This window comes from Macrotis lagotis, chromosome 8, assembly GCF_037893015.1.
Source record: "Macrotis lagotis isolate mMagLag1 chromosome 8, bilby.v1.9.chrom.fasta, whole genome shotgun sequence".
NCBI lineage: Eukaryota > Metazoa > Chordata > Mammalia > Peramelemorphia > Peramelidae > Macrotis > Macrotis lagotis.
In genome coordinates, this window is record NC_133665.1 from 185921069 (window position 1) to 185939741 (window position 18673).

The following is an 18673-nucleotide window of genomic DNA, read 5'->3' on the forward strand; positions in this document are numbered from 1 at the left end:
TGTCCTAAAGGAAATATTCAGAAGAGTTAAATGCTCAACATTTTAGGGATGAACCTATAAGTGACTGCCTATGTCCCAAATTGCCTATGACACTCAGATGATTGAGTGAAATCCTAAATTAATGTAATTTATACAGGTACTGAAAATAGACAAAGAAAGAGCAGGAGGAAGAGAGGGTTGAATCTATACAGGTGATAACTCCAATGGCTGTTCTTTGCTAAGAACATTATAATTTTTTTTTAACTTTCAAAATTTTATTGGTAGTTGGGTAGGACTGCAGAGCATGGAATAGCACAGCCTTAGAAGAATGAAGACCCAGGGTGCCTCCAACTGTTATAGAAGGGCCTAAGGGGGCATCAAGCTGGCCCCTGAATTATAGCAAGGAGGCTGGTGGATTGGAACTCAGGAAGGATAGATCCAAAACCAAACTCTGTATCTGCTATCTCTGGGACCTTTGAAAAGTCAGTTTCTTGATAGCTGAAGTGAGGGGATTTAGCTAGCTCTTCTCTAGGATTCTTTCTAACCTTAAATCTCTAATCCTATGATCCATGGACAAGGAATTTAATCTCTTTGAGTATCAGTTGCTGCATGGCTTGAGGGGATGGCCATAGTCTCTGGGCTTCAGTTTTCTCATAACAAACTAAGGGGCTTGGAGTAGAAGACCTGAAAGGATCCACCTAGGATTTAATCTTTGATCTCTAGATCCAGGTGGGATAAGACTTAGCTTCTCCAAGTCTCAGTTCCTAAGTGCTTTTAGGCAATGGACAACCTTCTGGACTTGAGTTTCCTCATTTAGCAAATGAGGAGGTTGCATCTATAAAGTCCCTTCCAGCTCGGACAGAATTGTAGAGATAAGAGGTACACCATGAAGAATCAGGCTCCTACAGTGTTGGTCTGTACCATGTAAGTTTTCCTTTTGAACTTTTGTAGTAGCTATTATTATTATTATTTAAGAAAACTTAGATAAAGAGGGAACTTAACATTGCAAGTCCAGAACTGGACAAAACAAAAATCTCCTTTGGCTTGCAGTCTTCTCCTGGGACAGAATCACACACCTCTATAAACATGTTAAGGTCTGTTTGACAGTTTGGAAAATACAGTGGTGACTTCAGAAAAGGTATTGGGAAATGAGTGACATGATACTGCTATCATCACAGTAAAAATAAAACCCAATACAACATTATAAATAGTGTTATATGGAACCATCAAAATAAATGTGTGTGTGTGAGAGAGAGAGAGAGACAGAGAGAGAGAGAGAGAGAGAGAGAGAATGAGAACGTAGGAGAACAGTGGGATGGATGGAAGAATGGAGAGATAAGTCTTCCCAATGAGGAAGCTAAACTGAGATGAGAATCCATGTCTCAGAATGGGATGTTTTTGTTTGTTTGCTTTTTTTTCCCTAGCAAATATCCAGATTGCAGAATAAAAAAAAGGATCTTTGAAACCCTCAGTGAAGTGCAAAGAGGATGGATTGAGAGAAAGGACTTGGGTTTGAATTCAATCTGTCATCTATGTGACTTTAAATAAATCACTTTCCCTCTCTGACCCTCTACTTCCTGTCCTATAAATTGAGAAGGGAGGATGAAATGGCCTCTGGGATCTTTTCTAGCTTTAAATCAACAATCTTAATCTTTACAGGGGCATGACATAATGAATAGCCTGCTAGAACAGGAGTCAAGAGGACCTAAACTCAAAATCAGCCTTGGACATTTACTATTTGTATGACTCTAGGTAGGTCATTTAACTTTTTTCTGCCTCAGTTTCCAAATCTAGAAAATGGGGATGAAAATAATAGTATTTTGTTCATGAGGTTGTTGTGAGGATCAAATTAGGCAATGTATGCAAAGTGTTTTACAAACTTTAAAGCATTGTAGAGAGTTAGGCTGCTAGGTAGAGCCACAGTTAGGGAAATGATTCTGTATTGGATGTAATCTGAGTTCAAATCTGAAATTTATTGTTATGCGATACTGGGCAAGTCACTTACCCTCTAACTCAGTTTACTCAACTGTAAAATGAAGATGACAATAATAGCTAAACTCTCAGAATTGTACTGAGGAATTCTTAAAAGTTCTGCCTAAATGTTTGTTATTGTGATTATTAACAAGAGCAGCCAAAGCACTAGCAGCAGGAGTAGCAATAGTAGTAGCAGCACTAGTGGTAGTAATGGCAGCAGTGGAAGTCACAACAGTAGTGTATAGTATTATTAGTAGTAATAACAGTAGTAGCAGTAATTATAATAATAATAGTAGTATTTAGCAACAGTGGTAATAGTATTATTAGTAGTGGTAGTAGTAGCAGTAGTAGCAGAAGTAGCAGTAAGTATAATAATAGCAGCAGCAGTAGTAATATAGTATTATTAGTAGCAGTAGCAGCAGTAGTAATAGTATTACTAGCAGCAGCAGTAGCAGTAATAGTAGCAACAGTAGTAATAGTAGTAGTAGTAGCAGCAGCAGTAGTAGTAGTAGTGGTAGCAGCAGCAATAGCAGTAATAGCAGTAGGAGGAGGAGGAGGAGTAGCAACAGTAGTAATAGTATTAGTAGTAGTAGTAGTAGCAGCAGCAGCTATTATAGATATAGTGCTGAAAGTCTATTTCACCTGATAAAACTGAAGACAATTTGCCCAAGGACCCCCAGGCACTACTCCTAAGTGGGGGGGGGGTGGCTTGACTCTGTTTCCCAGACTGGCTAGATAATCCATACTGCATTGTTGGAGAATTCCCTGAGAGGGTAAGTGATTCCCCAACTACCATTAGACAATGAACTGCAGAGAAAAACTGAGAGCCCCCTGGGAGCTTGGACCCCATGAGCAGTACTCTATCTCATGGGATTTGACTGTCTTTTAAGCACCTCCTAATTTTGTTGTGGTGATTTCATCCCATCCTGATCTGCTGTATTTACTCCCTTTCGCTGTCTGACATTTCATTGCAGTGATCATGCAGTGACAAAGCTCTTGGGTCTGGGAGGGTCTGGGATTTCAAGCTCAAGGACTACAGAGTGGGGCAGAGATGCCTTTGGGGGGATTCTTGGTTCTTCCAGATTGAGATCAATAGGTCTATTATTTTTATTTGTTCTCAGGAGGAACTTTTTGTCACTTTCCTGATAGACACAGGATCTAAGGATCTCGACAGGCTGTAACTGGAGGCTGCTCAAAAGGAGTTTTCAAAGAATAGTTTTACATTTGGTCTCAAAATCATAATTTTCCCCTAACTTTCTCTGTTAGTTTCCATAACTTCACTGTGTTTGAGTGTTAGAAGACCTAGCCACATCTGGAGCAAGGAGACCTACAGTTTGACAGACATTCATTTGAAAAGAAATTGGGTGCTGCTGGTGGGGGGGGGGTGTGAGCTACAACATCTTATAAATCACCAAAGTGACATGTGCTTCCCCCCATCCCAAAAGAACAACCAATGAGATCTTGGCAATGAGATCTTGGCTATTTTAAGACAAGAACAAGAAGTGGCAGGCCCTCTGTACTCAGCTTTGGTCAGATCACAATTCAGGTCCTTCCTCAATGCTTCTCACCATGTAGAGAAGAGAGCTTCCATAGAAAGACAACAGGGATGGTAAAGGTCCTTGAGTCCAGGCTACCAGAATTAGTGAAAGAAACTACGCTCAGTCTGAAAGTGAAGTCAAGAAAGCTTGAGAGACAGGGAGCTCAAGATGATATTGTCCTTCCATTGTGTTCGATTCTTTGGGATCCCACTGGGGTTTGCTTGGTAGAGACTGGAGTGAATTGTCATTTCCTTCTCCAAGTCCTTTTTATAAATGAGGAAACTGAGGCAAACAGGGTAAAGTGACTTGACCCAGCTGCTAAGTATCTGAGGCAGGATTTGAACTCATGAAGATGAGTCTTCAGGACCCCAAGCCCAAAGCTCTTCCCCCTGTAGCGCCCTCTAACTGCCTTGTATAGAATGATAGGAATGCAAGCATGTGAAGCAGTGCTCCATCAAAAAGGTTTTTAACTTTCTCTGCTTAGCCCAGAGGTTAGAACCAGAAGTAAAGGGGGGGAGGAATTCACGTCAAGAAAACAGATTTCCTAATCATTGCAGCTTTCCAAAAATAGTAGCGTCTGTCTCAGAAGGTGGTCAGCGATGAGGGAGGTCTCTTCTAATTCTAGGCTTCATTCAGGCCTCTGGGATGCCCTTTTAAAAAAACTATTGTTTTATTTTGGCTCTGGCTTATTGCCCCTTCCTTCTGGTTTCAGCACTGGATGAACCTGCATGCTCAACATGTACCAGACTTTGAATCTGGAAGTCCTGGGTTCAAATGTGAATCCAGAGGCTGATAAACAATATGGTCATCGTCCAATATCTCCAAAGCTCTCTCAGCTTTGGTTCCCCCAGCTATAAAACGAGCATCATAATGGCCCCTTCCACATCCAGTGGTTGTGAGGATTAAAAGAGATCATATAAGGAAATGTTTTCCAAGCCTTGAAGCCATAGATAAATGCTGGCTCTCAACTCTGGCTACATTTGATGGCTCCTGATGGGGAGTCATGAAAGCCGCCAGCATAGGCCTCCTCAAACTGGGATGCCTGGGCTGGAAGGACCCTTGTTTGGGAGGCCATTTTCAACATATCCTGAGGAAATGCGAAACCTGACTGATGGATCTCAGGAGCTGAGTGGAGTTGAAGGATTCATGTGGAAAGAAGTCAGACTGAATTTACCATCCAGGTAAATGAGTGCTTAAAATGTTTGTTTTTTTTTCTTCTTTTACTTCTATGAATTGCTCAGGTAATTATCTTAATTCTCTACTTCATATTGCATGTAGAGACACAACCTACAAACATCTTAAGCCATACCCTAAAGACTCTTACAATGGGCTGGTTCTTTGGTGTTTCTTCTCCGGTCGGTCTTCCAGTTAGGCTGGCCAAGGTGGTGTGTGGGTTGTTTTTTTTTTTAACTGTCTCTAAAACCTTCCTCCAATTCTACTCTAACTAGACATCTATTTAATTTTCATGCCCTTTATAATGGAGGCGGGATGGAAAGGAGATGAAGAGAATAGGCTGGCAATCCTTTTAATCAATAGCATTAGCAAAATCCATTTAGAAGCCCTCTTTTCCCCAAAATCAGGGCCTCTGAAATCATTGCACTTGTTCCTAACTCTGTTTGACTTTAATAGACCCTGGGTATTTCATCCAGTTTTAATCAGGGTTCATTAATCTAAACAATTGTTCACAGTTGCTTTAATTTTACTGATTAGTGGTGATTGTAGCCAAGTTCACACATCCAAAAGTCTTTTTGAAGACTTTATGAGCCTGGATAATGCCATTTTAATACGGCTTCCTTGGAAAATGAAAGAATTAATTTGGCTCCTGAGAAGAGACCTGGTCTAGAATAAATTTCTAGGTTCAACACAGAAGGGTAATAGAATTAAAATGGAATGGAAAACAGAAAATCCCTGATTCCCAGAACGGAGGGATTGGGAAGGAGCTCATTGGACACCCACCTCAGTCATTTATTTAGTTGGACCGGTCACTTATCCTGTCAGTCTTGGTTTCCTCATCTATGACATGGTCACAAGTCATGGCTCCTACCTTATGGGGCTGGTGTGATAATCAAATGAGATATGACAAAAATGTACTTTATAAACCTCTAAGTAACATATCCATCCGAGCCACCATTACTAACTGAAAGGAATCCCCACGACCCCTACCCAACAAGTGGTCAGCAGAAAGCAAAAGCATCCAAGCAGGGCTTCCCAAAATGGAGCCTGAGAACCCCTTGGGGAGCTGTGGAAGAAGTGATGCCCAGGAAGTGTGGCGAAGGGCTCTAGCCTTGAGGCCACAAAGCTCCGGGTCCAAATCATGCTTAAGACACTAACAGTATGATACTTGTTACAAAGCAAAGCAACATGCACTGCTACTGAAATGAATGAAGTGGGATTAGACTTTAATCCCTCTGAACTTCAGTTTCCTCCTCCATAAAATGGAGATAATAAAATTAACTGCTTTTGGAGGATCACTGAGGGCTTCTTTAATATTCTTTAAAAAACTGAAAGGACTAAATTTGGAGTCCAAATTGGGGACAGGTCTGGTGATTTCAAATTTTTTACATGAATTTAACATGGTGTCTGACACATATCAATGTTATTATCTTATTCTTAATTCAATGATACAGTACTATTCCCTCCATCCTTGCAGGGAAGCTCTTCTTTTACATTAATGATGTTAGAGAGGGACCTGAGGTGGTGAGAAGTGGCTGGAACTACTCTAGCCACATAGCCAGTATACGTCCAACACAGGACTCAAATCCAGCTCTTGCTGAGGTTGTTTGGCATATCAATTCATAGACACCAACATTCCTCTCCAAATAATATCACTGTCCCCTAGTGTTAGTAAGCCTTTCACAGAAGCAATTTCACAAAACAGATTAGCCTTTGCCACATGGTGTTTTCCATGATTAAATATTTTGCTATACAGTAACTTGGTTTTCTTCTAACCCTGTTGACCCTCCCCACCACACACACACACACACACACACACACACACACACACACACACACACACACACACATAGGAGGTGGGGGGTGGGGCAGGAAGTGTATAGTTTTACTTAGCTAGCTTTGCTTAGAATAAAGAAAATAGAGAAAATAAAGAAGCAGAGACAAGATTTCTAATCCTTACCTCATTCAGTAGTTGTGAGGTTCAAATGAGCACATCTAGAAAGGGCTTGGCAAGCCTGAATGGACTCTATAAATGCCAACAATTATCATTGCCATTTTGATCTTTTTTTTTTTCAGTTAGCTATGTACAGTATGACTCTAGGTGATTTCTTCAGTTTGAATAAACAACAAATCTCAGACATATCCCTAGGGCTATTTTTCAAAGCTAGGTAAAAAAGTGTGCTTAAGAGGACAAGAGTTCATTGAAATCACTCCTGAATTCCTTGTCATTTGGGGTCATCATACATCCTCTCCATCAATGGCTAATGGATTAAAGGCCCAGTCATGATCATATGAGGGCCAGGAATTTCTTTGACTTTCTGAAATTCCAAAAAAGTCTGGAGCCTGTGCCCTGGACAAGGAACCTTGCCTACCACTGCTATGTCCAAATGCTTCCCTTCAGGTTTCCCACTAAATTACAAACAGATTTCTCTTATCAAGCCAATAAGGGACCAGTAGAACTGAGGATTCCATCAATGAGTGCATAGAGTTTTCCTGCAGAGCTGGCCTTTTAAGCTATTATATTTCATGGACTCTGGAAATCTGAGTAAACCTATGGTTGTCTTCTCCAAAGAATGTATTTAAATGTATTCAATAAAATACAGAGGATTACAAAGAAGATTTTTGTACATTTTGTAAAAATGAAAATATACATATACATATGCTTATAATATAAATCCAATCCAATAACTGGTATTTCTAAGTTCAAATTCATGGAAATGTAGCCTACATCCATAGGCCCAGGTTATGAATACTTTCTAGAATCTTTCTTTTATCTGCAATTTCTAAATAGCAATTGCTTTGCCTTTATGTTATATTTAGATCTGGGAATCATCAAAGACCAAAAAAGAAAGAAAAATGGTGTAAATAAAAACATATATACAGATGTAGCCTATGGAAAAACCCATCTCATTAAGTGGAACCTAGAATGTCTCTCATGACAGATGCCTGTCTATAAGATCCAGATGAAAGAATCATAGAATCATACCTGAAAATCTGGGAGGAAGCTCAGAGGGTCCAAAGAGAAAAAGGCTTACCTATGGTCACCTGTGAGGTTCCCCTGCTCTGAAGAAGGAGCAGAGCCAGCCTGGGAGTCCAGTTCCTCCGATTCTGAATCCAGACCTCTTTATATTCCCTCACACCAAATGATGATTGTGCTTATTTAGCATCTAAAAGTTTGTCTCCTTCTTACCCTTCTTTGAGCTTTACAACAAACCTTGAAGGTTAGTATACTCTGTGGGTACTCACACATTATTCAAAGGACCGGTGTAATGTATATTGTCCAACAGCTAACATATATCTATATATCTATATATCTATATCTATATATCTATATATCTATATATCTATATATCTATATATCTATATATATATATTCAAGGCCAGGTCTTCTGCACTCCCAGTGGATGAAATGCATTCTTTGTTTTCTTTATTACAAATTGCTGTCCCCAAATGGAGAAGCTAGTCACTCTGTCACCAGTGACTACCTCATTATCACACTCTTTGGAGTAGGAATACTACAGCATCTAACTTTCATTCAGGGACTACTGAATCTATGGCATTAGAATTCATTATGGATGACTTCAAAGTCCTCAAAATGGTTCTTAAAATAAATTGCACAGATATAAGATGTGGTGGGGGTGGGGGGGGGAAGCATGGTTTGATAGAAAGCTTTAAAAAATCCACTAAGAGTTTGACTGGAATGCTCACTCAATGGGAGTCAACAGGGGATTGTAGAAGGATCTTGGGCTATATTGAGTGGCATAGTCAAGTCAAACCAATAAGCAATTATTAAGCACCTAGCACATGCCTCCATGATAAGGATAGCATCAAGGAATAGGAAAGTGCAGCCCCACTTTACTCCACCCTTGTCATCTAGATCAACACTTCTGAGGGCATTGTGTTCAAGCCTGAACACTAGTTTGAGGAGGACATGGTTTAGTTAGAGAATATATGGGGGGGGCAATCAGGATAGTTCATGTTATTAAAAATATCAGCTGAAGAAATTCTACATATTTAGCTTGGAAAAGATTTTGGGGGAAGGAGGATAAGATCACTTAGCTTTGAAACTCAAATAATTGAAGGGAAATCATGAGGAGGAATAAATAAAGTATCCAGAGAGCAGAGGAAGAATGGGATAAGGGGAAGCAAACTGAGTTTTAATATCTGCAAGAAAAAACAACTCCCTACTCAATAAGACTGCCATTGAGACATGCACGGGTCTGCTGGAGAGGTGATTGTTTCCCTTCCTTGGGTGTGTCCTCAAGCAGAGACTAGACCTGCATCCATCAGGTGTGTTCCAGGGAGGGCTACTTTGCTATATGAATTTGACTCAATGATGGCTAAAGTTCCTTCAGTTTGTCCTTCCACAATTCCTTCCCCTTTGGAAAAACCCTATACCTCTCCAGTCAAGGATGTGAAGATTGAAAAAGAAATGGTTTTTATCTTCAAAATCAGGTCAGTTCATGCCCAATTTAAATTGAGGCTGTTTGCAAGTCTCAGCTCTGCCACATACTGGCTATGTGGTTTTAGCCATCTCTGACCTGAGCTTCAGTTTCATTATCTACAAAATCATGAAAGGAAGGGCTCAGGTGATGACTAAGATTCTCTGAAACTTTAAATCTACTGTCCTATGATCTGTACACTGGAAAAATGCTAAGACTTTACAGACTGGTCACAAGGAAAGCAGCTGGCAAACTGTCAGGTCCTAGAGCTCTTAATCTTTTTGATGTCATGGACCCCTTTGCAACTCTGGTGAAGCCTATGTTTTCCTTCCCTGAATAACATTTTAAGAGCATGAAATAAATAGAAAAGATTTGTGTCAAAATAGTTATCATTTTTTTTTAAGGTTCATAGAAACCAGATTAAGAACCCCAGGATTAAATAGATTCTTGTTAGGCTAAAAAGAATAAAATAATTTTTCCCCTTAAGTTAAGCCTTCTGAAATTTAAATATAGCTGGCATATGAACACCTGGTGTTTGGGCTAACTTGAGGTACTAAATTGTCATTGCTAACAAGGTTTGGGAGTGGGAAATTTTCATTAACGATAGTGGCAGAGATAAGGGCAAGTTGCCACTGTGAATAGACCTCTACCATGGCTCTGAAATTTATCTGTGGAAACTATAGCTTCATTTTATATAATGATGGGATCAGAATGTCTGGATGTCTGTTAATGGTCTTCAGATCTCATAATCTGTGTCTGTCCATTGGCATGGGGACTCTCCACTTACAGCTATCATTTGAATATCTGCTTGTATCCTACACCCAGACTAATTTCCATTCCTGCCCTTCACCCCCCCCCCAAAAAAAAACCCCACCCAGGTAGTCATGCTCTTCTAATGATTAATATTCTATTGAGTTCCCTTCAAGCAAATGGCCCTAGGGGTGTGGCCCAAGAGTGCTAAACCAGACTGGGCCCGGTGGTCCTCTTGGCTAACTCATAAGAGGCCCTCGATAGAGAGATGGATATGAAGGAGATGAAAAATTCCAAGTCACAAAGAGAAATTGAGCACTAAGAAAGGAATTTCCTTCTCAAACATACAAAATGTCCTTTGAAAAAGTGGGCTATGTCCAGAATTTTTATGTATATATTAAATGTACAATATTTCATGCAGCATTTCTCCTTTGATCCTTGGAGTTTCTTTAATACATCAGAAGGATTTTAAAAAATATCCATACATTTTTGTAAATGCTTTCCAACCTAAACAAATGGAGGGCGAGTCAGAGAGTTCATAAACACAAATCCATGGGATTTTGGCAACAGCCTAAGCCAGCTCAGGTGCAGTATCTAGGCAAGACAAGTGAAAAATCGAGGCTACTCTCTGGGTGGAGAGGTTGGAGACATGGCCCCTTTTAGTCATTAGGATGGTGGAAAAAAATGAGCCCCAGAAATGTACTTTTCTCAAGTTAATAGCGTGGATACTTTTTTGTTCTCCTCAATTCAACACACAAATAAACATTTTTTTAAAAAATTACTGTTGGTGGAGGGTGGCTAGGTGGCACAGTAGATAGAGCACTGGCCTTGTAGTCAGGAGTGCCTGAGTTCAAATCCAGCCTCAGGCACTTAATAATTACCTAGCTGTGTGACCTTGGGCAAGGTACTTAACCTCTTCACCTTGCAAAAAAAAAAAAACCCTAAAAGAAAAATACTGTTGGGGCCTGGTGCTCTCATGCTCTGCAGCATGGAAAAGGAGGGACCCATATTTGAGTCACGTAGCCCAGTGTAAATTCCTTTGAACGCCCATCTCCCACACATTTAGAAAACATCAACAATGGCAACAAGACATAAATGGGAAACTGTTTGTGAGGCTAATTCACGTCAGGTAGAGACCTGTCTCACGAGGCTGTCCGGGTTACCTTACCCTCTCATTTTGTATCATGGGGCCAGTCAGTGAAAACAGTAATTTGCAACATTTCCTGCACAAAACCTCTCCAACTACTGCTTATCAAAGAGGAGAGACAACATCACTGTCCTGGCTTCCCATTTTGGCTGGATCATCAAGGCTGTAATCATCATTGCTTAGGAAAACAGGAGGAAAAATATTTTTCCTTGGAATGGCAGGAAGAGAATTAAGTCGATGTTAAAGTGCAGGTTCTCATGTGCATGAGAAAACTCAGACCCATGGGGTGACGTGGCCTGCCATGTATTTATTAAGGATGAAGCTCCTTGGTAGGGCTTACCAAAGGGTCTGTTCCTAGCAATCCTAAGGTCTTTACTCTCCATTTCTCCTTTGATGGCTTTGTATCAATAATTTAGAATGGAACATCATAGAGTTAGAACAACATACCTCCCTTTCATATACGTATTCCCTTCTCAACACCCACATATTCAATTTATGAGTTACTGTAGGGTTGTGTTTCTTGATTTCTTTTATTGTTATTGGCCCATCTGTCAGTTTGATAAAATCCATGAACACTGGATGAGAATCCTGTTTTTAAATACATAAAGAAAAATACCCAGATAACCAAAGGAAACCAATTATACTGAATTATGGTAGTCATATTTATCTCTGCTATGTCTTTCTCTATCTAACCTCATCTCATTCCTATTTTTTTCCATATTTATATCTATCTATAAAGTTTAGGGACCCCTGATGGGTTAAGAAAAGGAGTACCCATGGTAATAACATAAAAGTACATGAATGTTTTATAATTAAAATCTCTTGACAAAATATTGTGAAGAACCTTTTCCTCTGTAAAAAGTCTTAAGATCATCAATTTTGAGCTAGAAGGGGCTTTAGGGACACATCTCACCTTCTTAATGTAAAACTGGCACCTGGGAGTATAAGTCACTTGCCCTGGGTCAAACAACTGGTTTATATCTAAGACAGAATCCCACCCCAGCTTTTCATGACTCAAAGCCTAGGATTCTGTTCATTACAGCACATTGCCTGTAGTTCTTACCTGTAAATGGAAGAGAAGTTTTGTTTGAGAGTGGGGTTAGGGGGTGGCAGCATGGAGAGAATTCATGACAAATGATACCAGAGGATGGAAGAATGAGCAGAGACCAGTTATATATTTCCCAGACCTCCACCTAAATATCTACATCATGAAGAGCACAGTGACAGAAACCACTCAATTTTGGGTGACCAACAGATATTCACTCTACTGCCCAGCATGGCAAGACACTGGACCTGATCTATGCCAAGGAAAACCCATGGGAAAAACCAAGAAGTTCAAGCATCATCTAACCAAGCAAGCATTGGTCTGCCTTTCATACAGAAAGCTGATTTTATTCACAAGTAAATGAGCAATATATAAAATAAGCAAATGATTATTTCATAAGCAGTTGAATGGAGAATTGACTTCCCCAGCCTAAGTGAGATCACCATAGTGTTTTGGCAACACTTTCCAGAGTAGGAAACACAAAATAATTTCAGCAAATCATTATATGTTTCCAAATTAAGTGATCTAAAATTTGTTATATGTTGCCACCTGGAAATTAAATTGTACCCAATATTAAAATAGTCCTGCTTGCAAAACCTGGATTGCTAAGCCAAGCCTGTAGAAATTCATAGATGTATGACCATATTCCTGGAGCCAAATCACAAATTTACACTGAATCAATTACTCAAATAGGCCTGGAAATGAGAACCCACTAAATGCTACCTTTTCACAGGGATATATTAAATAATGCCTCACCATTGGGGTTTTTTAGAGCTCGGTTTTATGAGGCTAAGATTCATAGAATTACAATATTCCTAATTTGTTAGGATCTTCAGTGGTCCACATCTGAAAGAGAATCTCATGCATCATTTGGCTCTAAGACTTTCAAAGAGGAGAAACTCACTGGCTCTGGAAACAGCCTATTCCATCTTGGAATAATTCTACCACCAAGCCTAAGTTTTCCTCTTTGCAGCCTTTCCTCTTTTGCAGTCTTACTCCAAGTTCTGTCCTCTAGAGGTACCCCAAGTTTAATCCTTCTTCTATATAGCAGCCCTTTCAAAACCTGAAGTTGGGTATCAAATATGCCACATCTACCCCAGCATATGTCTTTCTTCTCAAGACTAAACATCCAATGAAATGCTATGCCTAAACAAAAGAATTAATAGTTTCATCTCTTGACTCAGATTTGCAGAAGGATAGACATACAGAGGGTGGTGGGTCAACTTGTTCCTAAGGGACCCATCACTCATCAAGTCAAAACTAGATATATCTTAAGGCTGACCAATTTAAAACAAATTTCTTCCAACCATACTTGGATTCACAAGCCACAGGAACCACAGCCCAACATCTAAAAGTGCAGTTGACCCGATGAGATAATCAAGAAGGTATTTGCAACATTCCCTAGAAAAACCTGCATCCCTTGATGTGCCGATTTTAGGCCAATTATACTAAATTAATTGATTATTTAAGCAAAAAATATTTAATAAGCCCCTATATTCAATAAACACCTACTGTGGCTAAGCAGTATACCAATTACTGAGGATAAACACCTACCCACAACACTATCAACAGACAACTGCTATCCTCAGGGAGCATACAACCCATGGAGGGAAACAGTACAATCTAGCCCATCAAGGTAGGGATTCCCTTTGCAGATGAAATTCATAGGGAGAGTCTCATTGGAGGCCCAGTGATTGAGAACTTGTGTTTTGATCTTTATTTCCAGCACTGAGCATAGTGCTTTGCAAGAAGAGTTAATATATGTTTGATGGCCTCGGCTAACTGACAGAAGAGCAAAGGGTTCTATGAGGCTCTTCAAAGAAAGCTGCCACAATCATACTTTTGTAAGAGCATTAGAATTATCTCCTTAATGAAAAGCTGGGTATGTGGTGTTGACAGGGACAACCTAGAAAGGGTTTGTTTGTTTGTTGACACCCACACAATAGAAAGAGAATAGGAGCAAAGCATGATGGGTGAAAATCCTGAGGGAGATTCATGGGAAGATGTGGAAGGGTCACCCAGGATGCAAGGGCAGTGATGGGCTGCGATCTGCTTTGTTGGAGGGAGTCCCCATATAGATGAGATCATAGAGCCCTCCAAGCATCCAAATGTAATGACAAGTTATGAATAACATGACAAACCCAATATGAATTTGCTGTGTGAGTGACGTTCTTGCTAGTTTGTGACATTTGACAGGAATTGCTAAAGCTATTCCAACACCGCCATTGAAAAGAGTGCATCAATTTAAATTTGATTAATCATATTTGTAATGGCTCTCTCTAGGACTGTGATAGTTTGCATTTCCCAAGGAACCTTTATGGCCTCCTCTTAAGGCAAAGGGAGGGAAATAGAGAAGGGGATAAACTTACTGGAAAATATTAAACCATTTCATTTTTGAAGATATCCAATTTTGTTAACTTGTTGACAGTCACAAATGCCCAGAAAATATGGGTTGAGTTGTTTTCGATTGCTGTTTGAATAACAGATTAATTTAATAATCATTGGGATATTGAATGACAAAAATTATTGGTTGGACTAGCCAAACCACCAACCCTAATGACATTCTTATGTTAATTCTTATTTTCTTTTAGGCTCCCGCATTCTTAATAAACCCTATATTTTCAAAAATCATTTTTAAACATTGCAAATTATCCCTATACACTGTAGCATATGTGCCTAGGCTACAGACAGAAAGCTATGTAGTCTTTAAGCAGAGGGATTTGCAAGTTTCCGTTGAGGGCCATTGAGTCACTCATGCAATAGAGTTTCCATCTCCAAGGAGCCAAAGATAATGAAAGGAAGACTTTGAAGGCAGAGACAGAAGCAGTGCAACTTCAAAGGACTTTGGCAACCAAAGAGGTCTTTGCTGTCCAGTAGAGGACTACCTTCAATGGTTTCCTGGACTGGAACAAAATATTTAGACATTAGAGTAGTTTGAAATCGTATAAGTGATGGGCAGACTACTAATGACAGCTCAAGAGTAAAATTGTAGCATGAAGCATGTTCCCATGGGAATCCTCCAACAGTTTTTGGAGCTTTTTTGCATCTCGGTTTTGCCATTGCTTGTGGAGAAAAAAAATAATGGGTGCCTTGAGACCAGTTTGTAATGCACAGAGAACTTTTTTTTGTTCCATTGTGGGACTCTGGATGTTTTTTCTATGAAAAAGATCTTAGTGCATAATTTCTGAAATACTATAATTTTCACCAAACTCAGTTTCCAAGTCACTGTAGGCTCATGTTATTTTTGAATGCTGTTGCCTCTGACCTGAAGTTACCTAAAAAAGCTGTTGGAAATCTGCAATTGTGTCTGAGATAATGTCCCATTAAATCTTATTATTTCCAGAGACAGGAGAAAATCTTTCTGGACCAATTAGATGTCAACAACATGCATAGGTTTGGTTTTCTGGTCTCCATCAGACTTCTCAGTCATGGTGGTGAAACGATATTGGTTCTGATTTGGATAATTGAAAAGGAAAGAAGACCATAATAAAATAATATTATTTTTATACTTACATAGTATATTTATTCCAACATAGAAAAGCTCTAATATGATATAAAACTATATGGTTGTAACTTGACTTGGAAACAGTTAGATGCTATTATTCCTATTTTGTAAGCTGCAAATGGTAAGTTATGTACCCGAAGGCAGAGTGAAGATCCCAGAATCTCAGAACTTCATAGAGGGAAAGAGCCTCTGAGATCATCTGTCCAGGCTACATCTGAACAAGAAATCTTTGTACGATATCCCTGACAAGTGATCATCCAGTTATTGCTTGGAAATCTGTAGAGATCTGAGGATTTAGAGATCTCCAAGCGGTCTGTTACACATAGAGAGAGTTCTAACTCTTAATTTGGCTACCTTATGTTGAACTGGTCTGCTTCTACCCAGTGCCACAAATTCTTCCCTCAGGGATTAAACAACAAATGTGATCCCTCTTCTATCATGTTTCCTCCCACATCTCTCCAGGATAAACATTCCCATTTCCTTCCATTCATTTTTGTATGACGTGACTGCTAGTACTCTCACCATCTACCTACTAAAGACTAATCATTATTCTAATTTTCTTCCTTCAAATGAACTCAAGTCATTCATGTCATTCCTTAAATTTAGCTTCCAGACTGAAACAAAATATTTCAGAGCTGATCCGACCAGCTTGAAGTACTATTACTCCCTAGTTCGAGACGTAATCTCTCACTGAAAAACAAGCTAGACTTCACTGGATCAAAATAGTTAGTTTTCTTTTATAGTAAACACTTAAATACCTATTGTATTGAGTTGAATTCCATATAGCAATGTCACACAATTTAGTAATTTGGAGTTTGTAGTCCACTAAACCCCTCAGATCTTTTTCACATAAATTAGGGCTGTCTAGCCAGACATTTCCCAGAGTCCTAAAACAAATTTATGCCTAAGACATCTCTTGACCTTTATCTTTTCCTGAGATGTTACTTCTTTGAACCCAATGTAGTTCTTGAATCCATAGTGAAAATGACCACTTTTGATACAATTTTTATTTTTGACTTGATACAAGATCTATCCGCTTAAGAAGATGAGACAAACTAGAAAACTGCATTAGATTAGAAGTTGCTTCAGAGAGGGAAGGGTTTTTCATTTTTGCTTTCTATTTAAAACAGCTAGCAAGGAGCTAATACACAGGAGTTTGTTTTTATAGGGATTCACCCATTCTAATGGGTCTGTGATCTTATCCCTTTAGGATCTTCCTTCAATGATAAAGATTGCTACTCCTCAGTACTTGCCCTTTCCATAAGCTCATATCCATATTTTCTCAAAAAATCAACACCATTAAAGATCTTCCTCTTTTCATTCAGTTTCTTTCCTCCAGTGCTTCTCCATTGTTCCACATTGCCTTTGCATTGGTCATGCTTCTGCATGCTCTCTATATAAAACTCATCTTTAATTCTCTGAGGGATAGTGATATCCCAATTGTCATTAACATAAAGGAATGCTAATAAAATGTTAATAATCAAAAGATAAAACTTTGCATTTATAGGAAGCCTTGGGTCAGTAAACATGCTTTGCTATATCCCCAAGGTAATCCAGGCCACTCTCTTACCTTTTAATTCTGGACCAACCCAAAGTCCATCTGTAATGATTAACTCACATATCCAGATTTTTGGAAGAGTTCTATATAGTGTCCATCTACCTGCATATTGGAACTTAGACATTAATCATCCACTTGTCTTTTCCAGTGTGAATGGTCTCGCGGGACTGTGAGTGATTACAGATCCCTTGTAGGATACTGCAATTGTTAGATGCATTGGAATGGGTACAATTAGCTCTATGTTATCCACCAAAATGAACATTTGAAGGATGTCATCTCCCACAAGGAATCCTCTGGTCACTTGAACTCTGTAGGACCTTCTTAAGGCATAGACACTTAGGAAATGAACAGAAGTTGGATTTTTAGCTAACAATACTTAGTACATTTTTTTGAGAATTGATTTAGAAATTAAAAGTGCTACTTGGTCTAGGAAGAAATAGTCCATTGGTAATGGGTTCAGCTTTTCAATTATCAGTTGAGCGGGAGAATTCCAACTCAGCCTGAGTCCAGGAATAGCAAGCCAGATAGGCACATAAGATCCTGATGGCTGACTATCCAACTTTCTCTACTGTGTATTCTGTAGAACCAAGGTGATAGAAATCATCTTAGCTTCCTACTAAGTCAAATCACATTTATGAAGGATGGAATTAAGAGGTTACATAAGTTTTTAAAACACATATTATATGATATAATGGTAAAAACTTTCCTTATATTCAATTAAACTGGAATTAAATTCAATTTAGAAAAGTCAGCTATAAAATTATTTGCATAAAAGCACTTTTCAAAACACAATACTTTATACATTTATTATAATTATTAAAGTCATTATCATCATCATCATCACCATGGCCATATATATGTACCATTATATTGATATAAGATAATTTATCATTTATAATATAAATTATGTTATATGCTCTATGTAAATCTCTTTATAATATTATTTCATGCGATCCTCACAATGACTCTTAAAGGGAGGTACTATCATTTTCCCACATAGGTAAGGAAACTGAGGCAAATGAGGCTAAGTGACTTACGTAGACTCAAACAGCTTGTAAGTTTCTGGACAGAATTTGAACTCAGTTCTTTCTGACTCCAAGTTCAGTGATCTATGCACTGTGTTATTCACTCAGGGCCTCCAAAGTTGGAAGGCACTTTAGGACTTATCTTGTCCAACTTCCTCATTTTATAGATGGCCCAAAGTGATTCCAGGAATTCACTGCTATCACATGTCTGGGAAATGGTAGGTCCAGAATCTGAACCCAGGACCCCCAACTCCAAAATCAGTATTCTATCCATTGCAATCATGATAAAACTTTGAGAAGTGAGAGGCAGAGGGCACAATGGCTAGGGAGCCAGAGTTGGAGCCAGCTCTGCCACTCATCCTTAGAGCCATCTAGGAAGACTATCAAGTCTCCTTTCCAGGCTCCTGGCTGCTCTTGAAGATGATCAGTTAAGATCCTACCCTCCCCCCGCAAACCCCTTCCGGGATCACAAGGTAAATAGGAGCTCTGCTGTCACTGGGAATCACACCTGGAGAATAGTCCATATCTTCCAGGGTG

General features: G+C 39.2%; 1 protein-coding gene across 1 annotated transcript in view; it reads right to left on the reverse strand.

Moving 5' to 3' along the window:
• The window catches only part of CACNA2D3 (calcium voltage-gated channel auxiliary subunit alpha2delta 3), an 804577-nt gene that overhangs the window by 18625 nt on the left and 767279 nt on the right, over positions 1 to 18673 (reverse strand). The window lies entirely within an intron of this gene.